The sequence below is a fragment of the Bactrocera dorsalis genome, chromosome 1, assembly GCF_023373825.1.
Source record: "Bactrocera dorsalis isolate Fly_Bdor chromosome 1, ASM2337382v1, whole genome shotgun sequence".
Lineage (NCBI taxonomy): Eukaryota > Metazoa > Arthropoda > Insecta > Diptera > Tephritidae > Bactrocera > Bactrocera dorsalis.
The window spans coordinates 10,019,563-10,033,315 of NC_064303.1; the positions used below are offsets into that span (position 1 = coordinate 10,019,563).

Genomic DNA, 13,753 nt, shown 5'->3' on the forward strand with positions numbered 1-13,753 from the left:
TGGGACTAGGTTTTTCACCTGAGCTCTTAGCTACCGGGGGGGCCGGCAGGTCACGGATAGCCGGACGACCTGTAGTAGCAAGTTATTTGCGAAATAAGTTATAACGACTAAGCAATCCCGACGAGAAGTGGCGGATGCGGTATAAAAGCCAGCTAAGCCGATGAAACTCCTGCGACAGTGGTGAATCGATACCGCCTCTCAAAAACAGGCTTGGGCATGGTGGGTAAAACAAAAATCCTAGGGTGACTGTGAAGGGATGTTTACACATCTAATCTCTGACATCGATTGGTTTTGGAGCCTGATAGAAAGCTGCAAAGCTGGTGAGCTTTTTAGGTGAGATACTTCAGTCTCACTAATTGAATAACGGCAACGAGAAGAAGCTCCGTTGGCTCCCTGTGGTTAACTATTGGATAATTAGATCCGAGACCAGCTCAGCAACTAGCAACTGGTCAATCGGAAGGTCCTTCAGACCCAGCGAGCTCTTCGTCCTCAGCAAAGTCCATATTTCAATGAATGTGGGAGATCTAGTTGGACACTGTGTAATTGGAACTCATAGGGGAAGACAGAACATTTTGCAAGAAGATGAGATAGAAATAAACACCTCAGTAAATCATATCAAGGCGCTGTCTCGATAACTGATGTCCTACTGCAGGAGTTTTTATTTTGCTTTACAAAGGGCTTTACATAACAGACATGCGTCTTAAGTTATTAGCAACCTAACCAAACCTAACCTTTTCAGATATAGTCAGTAGTTACAAGCACACTATATAAATTTGTCACGAAGCTTGTTAGACCCAGAAGGAAGCGACAGACGACTTATAGTAAATGTATGTAACTTTATATACATGATCAGCGTCACGAGCTGATTCCACATAGCCTTCCGTATATAGAACGAAGAACAATCTGAAGAGATTCCATAGCTGCCATTTCATCAAGGAAAAACCACAGTTCGGTGTAGTTTGTGGGCCAGTGGAAACATCGGTCCATATTTCTTCAAAAATGATGCCGGTGAGAACGTAACCGTCAATGATATCCGACTATTTAATAAATGAAGTTAAAGCTCGTGATCTCGTCGACATTTGGATTCAACAAGACGGCGCCACTTCTCACACAACGCATCAATCAATGGATTTATTGAGAGAACACTTCGGTGCAGATAATTTCACGTTTTGGGTCGGTCGATTGGTCACCAAGATCGTGTGATATCACACCTATAGACTTTTTCCTGTGTGGATATGTAAAGTCTAAAGTCCATGCGGGCAATCCCTCTTCGATTCAGGCATTGGAGCAAACCATCAAGCATTTCATTCGCCAGTTAGCAGTCGAAATGCTTCAACGAGTGATCGAAAATTGGACTCAACGGATTGACCATCTTGGTCGCGATTAACATTAGAAGGAGATAATGTTCAAAAAATAAATGCTAAAGAATGTTCTTTCGAAAGATTTTTTTTTTTGAAGTTTCTGCGTTTTTTCTTTAAAATAGTAGGGAACCTCGAAATAGATCACCCTGAAAAACGTTCCATATGAAAAGATTTCTTCACGTAATTTTTGCATAAGGTATTGTCGGACCACTTTTTTGTACATGCGAAGGGTACACTATCGGTGCAATTCACTCAATACTAAAGTCTTTCATCCTCCATTTCCCGTTGGCAACTTTCGTGCTATAAATGCATGTTAAATTTGTACCAACAGCAACGAATCAAAGTTTATTCACATCTGCAGCATTTCAACTTTAATTACTTTGCTAATTTATTTTGTTAGCATTTATTATTGCAGAAAAAAGAAAAACAACAAAAAACACAAACTGAAAATTTCTTTGTTCACAAATGTTTGTTTAGTAGCGCTTTACCATGGACTTCCGTTGATCCCTTTTTTTTACAGCGCTGCCATATTAATATGCTGCCACACAGCCATAAACACACATACACACACTTAAACAGATGGAATGCATTTCCATAAGTCTGCCATTAATTCTATTTGCTGCTGACTGAGCTGATGCATTGTTCGCCGAGAGTGGGCGTGGGTGTGGTTTGCTGGTGGGGAGCTCAAGTGCCGACCACTGCAGGAAGCTTGCCACACTTGTCTGTTAAGCGATACAGACATTCACATATATAGGTGCATGCTTATTTATGTGTTTTCGTATATATTATGTGTGTAAGTGCGGCATACGCCGCACGCCCACGCACCTTGTTCCCGAACTCAACTCGTTTGTACTCAAGATTTTCATCCAGATTGTTTATTATTGCAGCAGCGCTACTTTATAACAATGTTTACTGTTGTTGTTTTGATAAAAACGCATGCACGCTGACTTTCAAGTACCAAGATCACGGCTTTCTTGCCACTTAATGACCAGCGTGAACTTCAGCGTTTACGGACAATTGAAATGAAAATCGCTGATGGGAATTTCGAAGTTCAACACTGCTATTGTTGCGACTAATATACCATATGATCAAATTTGATCCGGACTGGTTCATTTAGAACTCAACACTGCTATTGTTGCGACTAATATACCATATGATCAAATTTGATCCGGACTGGTCCATTTAGAACTCAACACTGCTATTGTTGCGACTAATATACCATATGATCAAATTTGATCCGGACTGGTCCATTTAGAACTCAACACTGCTATTATTGCGACTACTATAACATATGATCAAATTTGATCCGAATCGGTACAGAATTTTTTCTAGATTTACAACCTTTTTTATGTTGGTGTGAATTTTGATCTCTATATGACAATGAGTGAGTGTTTGGCAGCTGTTTTTTTACGACGCGAAGAGTTTGTCCGACAATTTTTACCATAGAAAAAGTTAGATTAATCTGGTAGGCCAATTAGACACGCATAGACCAGTTTTTGTCCTTTGCGAAACCATATGGAGTTCAGTTACTAGGTCCATGAGAAGTAACCAACTTTTAGGATGCCTGCGCTTGACACGAATTTTAGCAGACTCTGTGGCCACACTATTAATACCTCCTACTGTGTATTACACCATGGGGATTCCAGATGCTTACAGCATAGTCTTGCCGAAGCGGTGGGAGTGGACAAGAGATACTCCATTGTTTCCCTGGTGCCTTGCTCTAGACATTTCCTGCAGACTTGTCGATCTGTCAGCCCCATTCTGAGAGAGTGTGTTCCTACAGTCTCGATTACTCGTATAGATTTCGATAATTCATACGAAAAAATAAGGAACGTGTTATTATATCAGAGTATGATCAGAAACCTTTTTAATTGCTCGTGATTCCTCACAACTTGCTCTTGAATATCTTCTATATATTAAAGTAATTTTGTTCTATACTTTATATCTTGTCTTTGTTTATAAATTCATAACCAGTCGCCATAAAGTAAGTATACAATAACTATTATTTCTGATGCCATTAGAAAACCAAACAATATGATCTTTTTATTGGTTCTTAAGTGATCTAATCGATTTCCACGAAGTCTGCAGCTTAACGGCTATTTTATTAGCAATTAAGTGATGAATGCATTACCAACGTTTGCGTTTAGTTGAAGTCATACTTTGGGTGCTTCACGATGATTCTTTTCAAGCTAGACTCTAGCTGCTAGAGCGTTGGGAAACGAGCGTGCAATGCGCTGACTTGTGGGCCTCGCGCTGCGCTCGTGACGGAGATGACGTAATACAGTGCAATTATTAATTATGAATACTAATCAAGTCGAGTCAGCTGTAACTAGAAGAGTTTCACCGGAAACGCGCAATAAAAACAGCTCAACCAGAATTTTTTGCTATTTTTTTATTGAAACTACTTTTTGTTGAAATCTTAGTTATGCACTTTGAGGTTATAATAGGAATTGGTATTGTTTTCAGACCAGAAAATTGTTAAGGCATTGAAAAGTTCAGTTAAGAGAATGCGACAAACTTAATTCTTAAAAAATTATCGGCTATAAAAAAATATTCGAATTTATCCGACAAAAATAAGCTTTAGAAAATTTTAGAAGAATTATTATAGTTAATCAAAAATCCACACAATGTAGTATGCCTTTTCAAACTCCGAAGAGCTCCAGAAACTAAAAACTGAAACAAAAATAATAAATCTGATTTACTTTCAAATCAGTGCAGCCCACAGTGTTATATGATCGCTTATAAACTATAATAACTAAAATCTGGTTGACACAAAGTCTGCAACATCCTGAAATAAATCTCAAAGATTCATTTATGACCTTTCCTTTATCTATTTTTAACAATTGAAAAGTCCCTGCCCTACCATGGTATAACATATTTTTTTTGCAAAATTCGTTTTTCTTATTCAACATAGTTTTCTTCAAGTTAGATACACTGGTTATAGCGACCCTCCAACTTTTCGACATTTTTTTGTCGTATGGTATATGTTTTGCTTCAAAAGCACCCTAAATTTTAGCGAATACCTTTTTATTCGACGAAAAATTTTCCCAGCGACCATTCTTTTGAGATTTGAGAACCAGAAATACTGGCTGGAGATCAGGTCTGGAGAATACGGTCGATGCGTAGATAAGCCCAATTCAAGGTTAACGAATATACTGTTTACTATTTATTTATTTGATTAGTCAATAGATACCTCAGATATAACAGATTAAGCCTAAAAATCTATCCTTAACTTCATCGATCTATTGTATACCAAATAAATTATTGTTCTTCTGCTCGACTTTGTCTAACATATTTAGAGAAACAAGTAGGACAAGTCAAGGAATCTGAGGCAGCTACCATCAATTGACAAGAGTAGTCCAAAACTACTCCTCTCTCACATAATATTAATATGGAAATCTTCGGCTGTCTTCTGAGATAGATATCATGAACGTAGAAGGGATATTGGAAACAGCTGAAATCGAAAATCAACATTGAGGTTTCATAAGACTTTCCCCAAACTTAGTGGCATAGTGAAATATCCACGCCCACTTTGAAAGTTAATCGACTTCGAATGGAATTCGAATAGCAAAGTAAACTAGTTTTCGATAGCATGTCGAAAGTATAAATACCGAAAACACAATTTTCGAAAGTTCATAATGTATATTTTTCAAAAATAAAATTCGAAAAACGAAAAACTAGGTATTTTCGAAAATATTTGATATGAAAAAATAGTAATTTTCGAAAATGAACAGATAAAAGAAGGTATTGAAACTAGCCAAAATTGGAAATCAGCATCGAGCTTTTTAAAGACTTTCTCCGAACTTTTTGGTACTTCGAAAGTTAACCGACTTGGAAATAACAAAGTAAAATAGTTTTGGAAAGCATATACGAAAGTATAAATATCAAAGGAATAATTTTCGAAAGTTCGAAATTTATATTTTTCGAAACTAAATTTCGAAATAAGAGTAAATAGTCCATCTCGAAAAAATTTGAAAAAATCTCATTATGCCCGATTCTCCGAACTTCGTGACACTTCGAAAGTTAATCCACTTCGAAATATCAAAGTAATATAGTTTTGGAAAGCATATACGAAGATATAAATATCGAAAGCATAATTTTCGAAAGTTCGAAATTAATATTTTTCGAAACCAAATTTCGAAATAAAAAAAATACCTTTTTCGAAATTTTCAAAAAATTTGATTTTCAATTTGGAAAATAGTTTTGAAAGTATTTCATATAAAACAGAAATTTTGAAGTGAATAAATTTAAATTTTCGAAATTATATATTTTAATTTTCGAAATCATATATGTATGTATTTTAATTTTCGAAATTATATATTTTGATTTTCGAAAATATGCAGACTTCATTCCACACGATTTTAGAACTTACCACCACCAAACCACTGTGCTGCATAAGCGAATTATTTTTCAAACCATTTTTCTTCCAAACAAACATAACACTGCAACGCGTCTTAAGAAATATACACACAGACAGCCTGTAATTGCTACAACAACAACAACAACGCAGACAGTAACATCAAATTAATTAATTTTGACTTTGCTTGAGCTTTTGCTGGCAATCAAAACATGAGCAAGAAATCAGTAGCACTTTTTTCGATTTTATTATTTTTTATACGCGAGGTGCCATGTAATAATTTCGTGTTTCTTCCCGACAGCTGATTGCTTTTTGGTTTGGCGGTCTTTTGGGAAATGCTGAGCCGGCTGATCGCAGTGGGTCTTACTGAGTTTTTTTTTAGAGTTTTTCTTCTGTAATTTTCTATTATTTCATTTTTTATTGCTTTTTTGCTTTCATTTTTCATTCTTAACCTTCTTGCGGCTTCGCAGTTACTGTTATGTGTTAGGTTGATCTTTTTGTGTTCATATTTCTTTATTAACAGCTTTTGATTACTTTCGAATTCCATTGCCGTTATCATTTTAATTTCCCGTACACTTTTTGATTGCTTTTTTGTTTATTTGTTTATAAAATGCATGTCTTACAAGAGCTTCTCTAACAATTTTCGTTTGTTTTGTTTTGAGAATAATAATTTATGGCTTATACTTTTCTTCACCTGCTGCAGTTCCCCGTTTAATTCTTGGCTGCTTCCCTCATTTTGCTGCGCATTTAAATCTTTTTCGTTTTCGAATTCTTCACACTTGGCTTCTTGCCACAAATCTTATTAGTGTGACGTGAAAAAGCACTCGCGATTTTCCAGCAAAAAGACATGAAAGTAAAGTATAAGAGAAATAAGACTGCAAATAAGCGAAGACTATGTGGTGTTGATATAGTAATTGGCCGCCGTGACGCGCCACCAAGCTGCCATCAATCAGCCCGAGAAATACACAAATACTTTGCATTTGGCGCGTACGCGTTGTCTCCTTTATTGTTGTTGTATGCTAAAATTTCTATTTCGGTTTCATTGTTTTACTGTTTCTTTGTCGAGAATACGCCGCCGCTTAGTCCAATTGGCATGTGGACTCGACTTTTTCATTAAATAGCACATTTCTCTGACGCGACAAAGCAATGAATGTGTGAAGAGCTGTTTGTATATAGATATATACATATATATTCCACACATTATTTGTTTTTGCATTTTCCAAGATTTATTTATGCAACCTTGAATTCGCTAAATAGAATTTTTGAGAATTTTATTTTGTAATTTTGGGGTTTGTGTTTTCTTTTCTGTTTCGAAAAAACCTTGAATGCTCTTATTTTGCTCGTGACTATTAATATAGAATTTAATATTTCGAAATATGTATGACGATTTCAAAATTCATAAATTTTTGGACAATTAGATTTCACAAACATTTCGATATTTTTTCGTATAGCAACTACTGAAAACCTTTTGTCGTATTGCCGAACATGACAAAGTGTCGGTTTGGCGTGATCTTCCAATGGAAATTCGACCATATAACCTGACCTCACTTAACTTAACACATCATGGAAGGACTTACATCTGAACAACTTTTATAAGTCGTTCAACTTTATCACGAAAATTCACGTTCTGTGAAGAATATGTTTAGGCCTCTCACTCAACTTAAGGGAAACGATCGGCCTACTAAGCATACTATTTATAATACCATCAACCATCTTAAGATCCAGCATTCATTATTAGATAATATTCGACCGAATAGACTAGGTCCGGCACGAAGTGAAGAAAGTATATCAGCCGTAGCTGAGAGTATACACGAAGACCTTGGGGAATCGGTGCCGTTCGCAGCAACTCGGACTAACGTATGAAACAAATTGACACATTTTACCTCGGCATCTTAAATCCAAAGCCTAAAAAATAAAGCTTTTGCAAAAATTGAAGCCACTCGACCTTCCAAAGCGAGATCACTTCGTTCTATGAAATCTTGAAAAATTTTAAGAAGTTCCGACGTTTTCAAGTAAAATTTCGTTCAGCGATGAGGCCCTTTTTTGACTCAATGAGTATTTAAACAAGCAAAATTGCCGCATTTGGAACGAAATGCAGCCCGACGATATTCAAGAGCAACCTTTTTTATCCAGATAAAACAACAATTTGGTATGGTTTGTCGACCAGTGGAACCATCGGCTCTTATTTCTTCAAAAATGGTGCTGGAGAGAACGTAATTGTCAATGACGACAGTTATCGCGTCATGATAACCGATTATTGAATGTCTAAAATTGTAGCTGGTAATCTCGGCGACATTTGGTTTCAACAAGACATCGACACTTCCCACACATCGTATCAACCAATAGATTTACTGAGAGAGCGGTGTCAATTTCACATTTTACGCCGGTCGATTGACCACCAAGATTGTGTGATATCACACCTATAGACTTTTTCCTGTATATATATGTAAAGTCTAAAGTCTATGCTGGCAATCCTGCTTTTATTCAAGCCTTGGAACAAACCATCAAGCATTTCATGCGCCAGTTACCAGTCCATATAGGCCATCTGAGATGTAGCCGCGACCAACTTCGAAATAGATGTCCCTATACTTTACCAAGTTACTGAAAGAATTATTTTAGTCCTTACAGACAATTCTTCTTTATAATTATGGACATGCTTAATAAGAAAACCATAATTGTCCCGCATAATTTGCGCAGTCACTGTATAATATATTTATTGCCGTCATTAAAAGGTGCCAAAATTTCAATTATCAACATTTTTGAATTATTACAAAACGCAATTGACGCCTATACACCTTACATAATACGCACGTACTAATGTGTAAATAACTGTGGCTAACGGTTATGTGTGTTTTCATAGATATGTACTACAATATAAGTATGTAAGCTGGTCTGCTACACTTTAAAGTGCTTCACATAGCAATTCATAAAAGTCTTTCAACACAGCTAATCAATCAATCAACAATTTTCGATACTTTGTGTGGCGACACTTTTCATTACTTGTCGCTTGTAAAGTGGTCTCTTATTGCTTTGTTGTTATTGCACTCTAGACATAACTGCTTTGCACTTGTTTCTAAAAAAACTGATAAAATTTCAAGCATAATACAATATAATATACTATGTAACAATAATAAGAATACTGTGTAACTTGACGGTAAATTACCTTGTCGACAGCAACAACAACAATAGCAAACCATTATGGTGACGCTATAGCTATAAAAGGCGCACAAGTGGCAAAACTATTTAAAAATGTTTAATTAACAATTAAACGCCAACTGCTGGCAAACAAAGAGACGCACACACTGGCTGGCGCAAAGAGCGAAAATATTTGACAAAATTGTTTATTTATTTTTCAATTATGCTTAATAAAGAGTTTATTAGTGTTATTTGAGAATGGCAATAGAGCAGGCAATTATGTCGTTTATGAAGTACCGCTTTTGGTTGGTTAAAAAAAATTTTGAGGACTGCAAATTTTAGTTAGTGATACAAACTCGTTACAAAGTAACCATGTAACCTCCAAAATTAGATAAAATTTAATAAATTTTGAGATTAAAAATATATTTTTAAGGTAAACTATAGCATTCTGTCTGTTTACTAAAGTTGACCTTAAATTTTAGTTGAGAAAATAGCTTGGAAAACGGTTTTCTTCATTTCTGATTTTTATCCGATTACTAACCTTTAATTCTAAGTTGAGTTGAAAACTTAGTTGAGGCTATATGGATATGAATTAACATAATCGTCCTACTATGCGAAAACCCATCACCCATCTTGAGACCAAGCATTCATTATTAGATTATATTCGACCGAACAGACTACGTTCAGCACGCAGTGAAGAAAATATAGCAATTGTAGCTGAGAGTGCACACTAAGACCATGGAGAGTCGAATGGGCGCCGTTCGCAGCAACTCGAACTAACGTATGGAACGACTTGGCACATTTTACGATACCTTACGATATCTTAAATTGAAAGTATATAAAATAAAGCTTGTGCACAAACTGAAGCCGCTCGACTTTGCTAAGCGACATCGCTTCACTTTATGAAAAGTTTCAAGAAGATCCGACGTTTTGGAACCAAATTTTGTTCAGCGATGAGACCCATTTCTGGCTCGATGGGTATGTAAACAAGCAAAATTGCCGCATTTAGGACGAAGAGCAACCTGAAGAGATTCAATAGCTGCCATTTCAGCACATATTCCTTCAAATAAAAGATTCCGGTGAGAACGTAGCCGTCAATGTCAACCGTTTTCCCGTCATGATAACCGACTATCTGATGCCTGAAATTGAAGTTCGTGCTCAGGCTGACATTTGACAACGCCACTTCCCACAATGGATCTATTAAGAGAACACTTTGGTAAACAGATAATTTCACCTTTCGGACCAGTCGATTGACCAGTAAAATCGTCTGATATCACACCGTTCGATTTTTTCCTGCGAAGATATGTAAAGTCTAAAGTCTGTGCGGACAATTCCGCTTTGAGTCAGGCCCAAAACACTCCAGTTACCAGTCGAAATGTAAATGAAAAATTGAACTCAATGGATTTACCGTCTGAGACGAAGCCGCGACCAACATTTAAAAGAGTTCATCTACAAAAAATAAATGCCATAGATTGTTCTTTCGAAGGATAATAAACATTCTCCATTAAATTTAAAGTTTCTATATTTTTTCTTTAAAAAAGTAAGGAACCTCAAAATGGATAGCCTTTCAAATTATCTGTAAGTGGTAAAAACTTTCACTATAATATGCGTAAAAGAAGCTCTTCAGGTTCTTTTATAGATCTGCCACCAATCTTGCCTTCCATATATGAATAGCCGGTATCGCTTCCTTTGTTAACGTGATATTCTAGCACCTATCGTATTATTGACTTGTTGCCTATAGATAAGAGCCACTAAGAGCTTTCCAAACATTATTTAATAACCTGCGAACTCAGAGTTATGTTTGAAAGGATTTAATAGCGTTGGCAGCTCGAAATACCTTGGTGATGTTATGTGCTGCTCTCAAGCATCAAGAACCAATATTTTTCGACGAAAAACCAATATTCTATACAATTTTGAGAAACAAGTGAGAAAACCCTTATAGTGTTTGTTCAAATCCTTCAAAGCACAAACAGAATAGTTTTTGAGTTCGTAGATCGTGTTCATAGATCGTATATGACTTGTTAGTTTAGGTTAGATGACTAATTAAAGATCGCACGTGGACTGCTATACAAGTATGTAGGCATTTGTGAAGCCATAGAAAAGATAAACTTCTGTGTTCGAATGTGATGCAGTTTAATGAAAAAAAATTACTAAATTTAAACTCAAACTAAAACGTAATAGGGTTGTATTTGGGATTGTCCATAAAGCGAATATTACTTCAAGTTTAGAGGATTTTGTACATATCTATGGTATAAAGTACCCTCGAAAAATGTTCCTAAAAGTTTTGTTTCATAACAGTGAAATAATCTATTTCATAACTCCCTTCTTTCTACTTCGTTATACACTAGACATGGCGTGGAATTTTGCAAATGACTTTTTCTTCCCAAGAAGCTGAACGGTCGGAATAAAGTGCTTGTTTGGAAAGCTATTTTATTTGAAGAGATATCTTCACCACATTTGACATAGATTATATTGCAAGTCAAGGCAACAATCTCCGAGCAAATTTTTCGAATCCGACTACTATAGCATATAGCTGCCATACAAATTGCCCTATCGGAATGAAGTACTTGTACGGAAAACTTTTTTATTTAACGAGATATCTGCACCAAATTTGGCATAGGTTACTTTCCAATCTAACGCTACATATCTTCGAACAAATTTTTCGGTTCCGACTATTCTCGCATATAGCTGCCATATAAACTGACCGATCAAAATGAAGTACTTGTATTGAAAACTTTTTATTTGACAAGATATCTTCACTGCATTTTGCATGAGTTATTTTTTGAATCAAGGCTACAATTTCCGAAAATATTTTTTAGAACGGATCACTATAGAATATAGCTGTCATACAAACTGACTGATAAAAATAATTTTTTGTATGGAAAACTTTTTTATTTGACGAGATATCCTAACTAAATTTCGCATAAAATATTTTCCTAGTCAAAACTATAATCTCCGAAGAAAATTTTCGAATCCGACAACTATAGCATATAGCTGCCATACAAACTGATGCTTACGAAATGCGGCTGCGAGGGGTCTTATAGCTTCAGTGAAGCTGAAGATTACTTTTTTTCTTGTTTTTTTTTATTAATTTTTTCCTAATTTAAATTTATAATTTTTCTGAATTTTTATTATTTAGAAATTTTAAATAATTTCTTTAATATTGAAAACAATTTAAAATTTTGTGAGTTTAATTTTGTCTCAAATTATATTATATTTTTACAAAATCATAAATTAATGCTCTTTAACCAAAACATTAACATTTTTATATTTTCAAACACCTTTTTCTACCACCTATGTACGTGTATTCCTCTATGTGAACACCCTCAACTTGTACAAGATCTGAATTAACTAGCTGCCTTCCACGCATTGAGTGGTTCAAACGTCGTCTTACCAAATTAGCCACAAAGAAAAAGTTAATCATTAATTATTAAGAGATGATACATTTTTGCTTGTATGTATGTGTGTATGTCTGTCATTATTTATGAGCGCACTTAAATGGCAAGAATTTTAAATTGCTTAATTAGATGCACTGTCATCGCCTTTAAATAGCGAAAGTAGTTCGAATATTTTTCAATTAAAAAATTCGTGTGAACGTAACTTGTTACTATTGTTGTTGTTTTTGCTGATCATTGGCATTCTTATGTAAATTTGAGATTTATTAAATTTGAATTTCAATTTGGCTTTATTAGAATTTTCTAGTTTTTTATTATTTTTTATTTTATGCTTCAAAATTTAGTTAGTTGCCAAGCGCTGAACTCATTTATTCAAGAAAATCAAATTTTAAATTAATTTTATGCAAAAACCCAATTAAAATATTACACAAACAACTATCTAGGGAACTATACAACAGGGTATCTTGTGCAAATTCATCCAGCAAATTCGTCAGTAAGCAGAGCATCTGCCTTATCTCACCACAAACGATATCTATGTATGTACCTATGTATGTATGTATGTGTAGGTGATTGGCAAGTCACATGCATGCATAATTTTATATTTTTTTAGAATTTTCCTATGGTCATTAATATTTTTTGTTGTATTTTTTTTTTAACATATTTCACTATTTATTTTTATTTTTTTAACTGATCTTACCCACAATAAGCACGCGCCCACCCACAACTCGTCTTAACTGCAATCACTTGACAGCTTAATATTTATTTATCACTTAGCGGTCTATACGCCCATACATACAACTGATAAGACCGTAAAATGCGTGAAACACGAGTTTTGTATTTTTTTTTATAATTACTTTTGATTACTTTTTCTAGTGACTCGCGTCACGTACCGGCTGCCGTGAGAATTTTACAAACCACCGCGCAACAAACCATTAATGCGTGTGTAAAGTCAAAAAAAATGCTCGCTCGTAGAAGTCAAACGTCGCGTACAGCGCCGTTGTCGCAATGCAACTGAAGCAACTCAAACCAAACAAACTGGCGCTGGCCGCCGCGTATGATCGTGTTGGGTCGATCGTTGTTGAGCGCCAATCGAGTTGGCGCTGTTCGTTCGTAAACAGAGCGCATAGCGCCAAACAGCTGTTGTGATGATAAGTAAGTTAAGCAAGTGGGCATCCGGCAGTCTCTGGGTAGGCGGCAATATTTTTGGATCATTAAAAGCAGAGCAAATGCAATTCGATACCGATCGTAAGGCGGGTTGACGAGACGGAGTACAAAAAAAGTTGTTTAAATATGACTCACAACAGCTAATTTGTCACGAGGATCCAGGTAATTTCAATTTACGAGTTTAAGCTATAGTACATTGAAGTCTACTTTTTCAAAAATCATCCATAAAGTTAACTATAGTATTTTAATCGCCAATTGTATGATGACATTAATGCTTAAGCTTTCTCTCTAGAAATAAATAATTAAGCTTTTACTGGTCAACTTGCTATTTTATAGAAATA

General features: G+C 35.4%; 1 protein-coding gene across 6 annotated transcripts in view; it reads right to left on the minus strand.

Annotated features, from left to right (window-relative positions):
* Positions 1 to 13,753, minus strand: part of LOC105223486 (ankyrin repeat domain-containing protein 29) — a 52,251-nt gene that overhangs the window by 26,222 nt on the left and 12,276 nt on the right. For 2 of the 6 annotated variants that reach the window (XM_049448607.1, XM_049448604.1), the window contains exon 1: positions 12,946 to 13,267. The exons of 2 other annotated variants lie outside the window; for them this stretch is intronic. The gene's annotated coding sequence lies outside the window, so the exon portion shown is untranslated. Of the gene's footprint in view, positions 1 to 12,945; positions 13,268 to 13,753 lie in introns of those variants that run through there. 2 more of the 6 variants (XM_049448629.1, XM_049448610.1) reach the window with 2 other exon arrangements.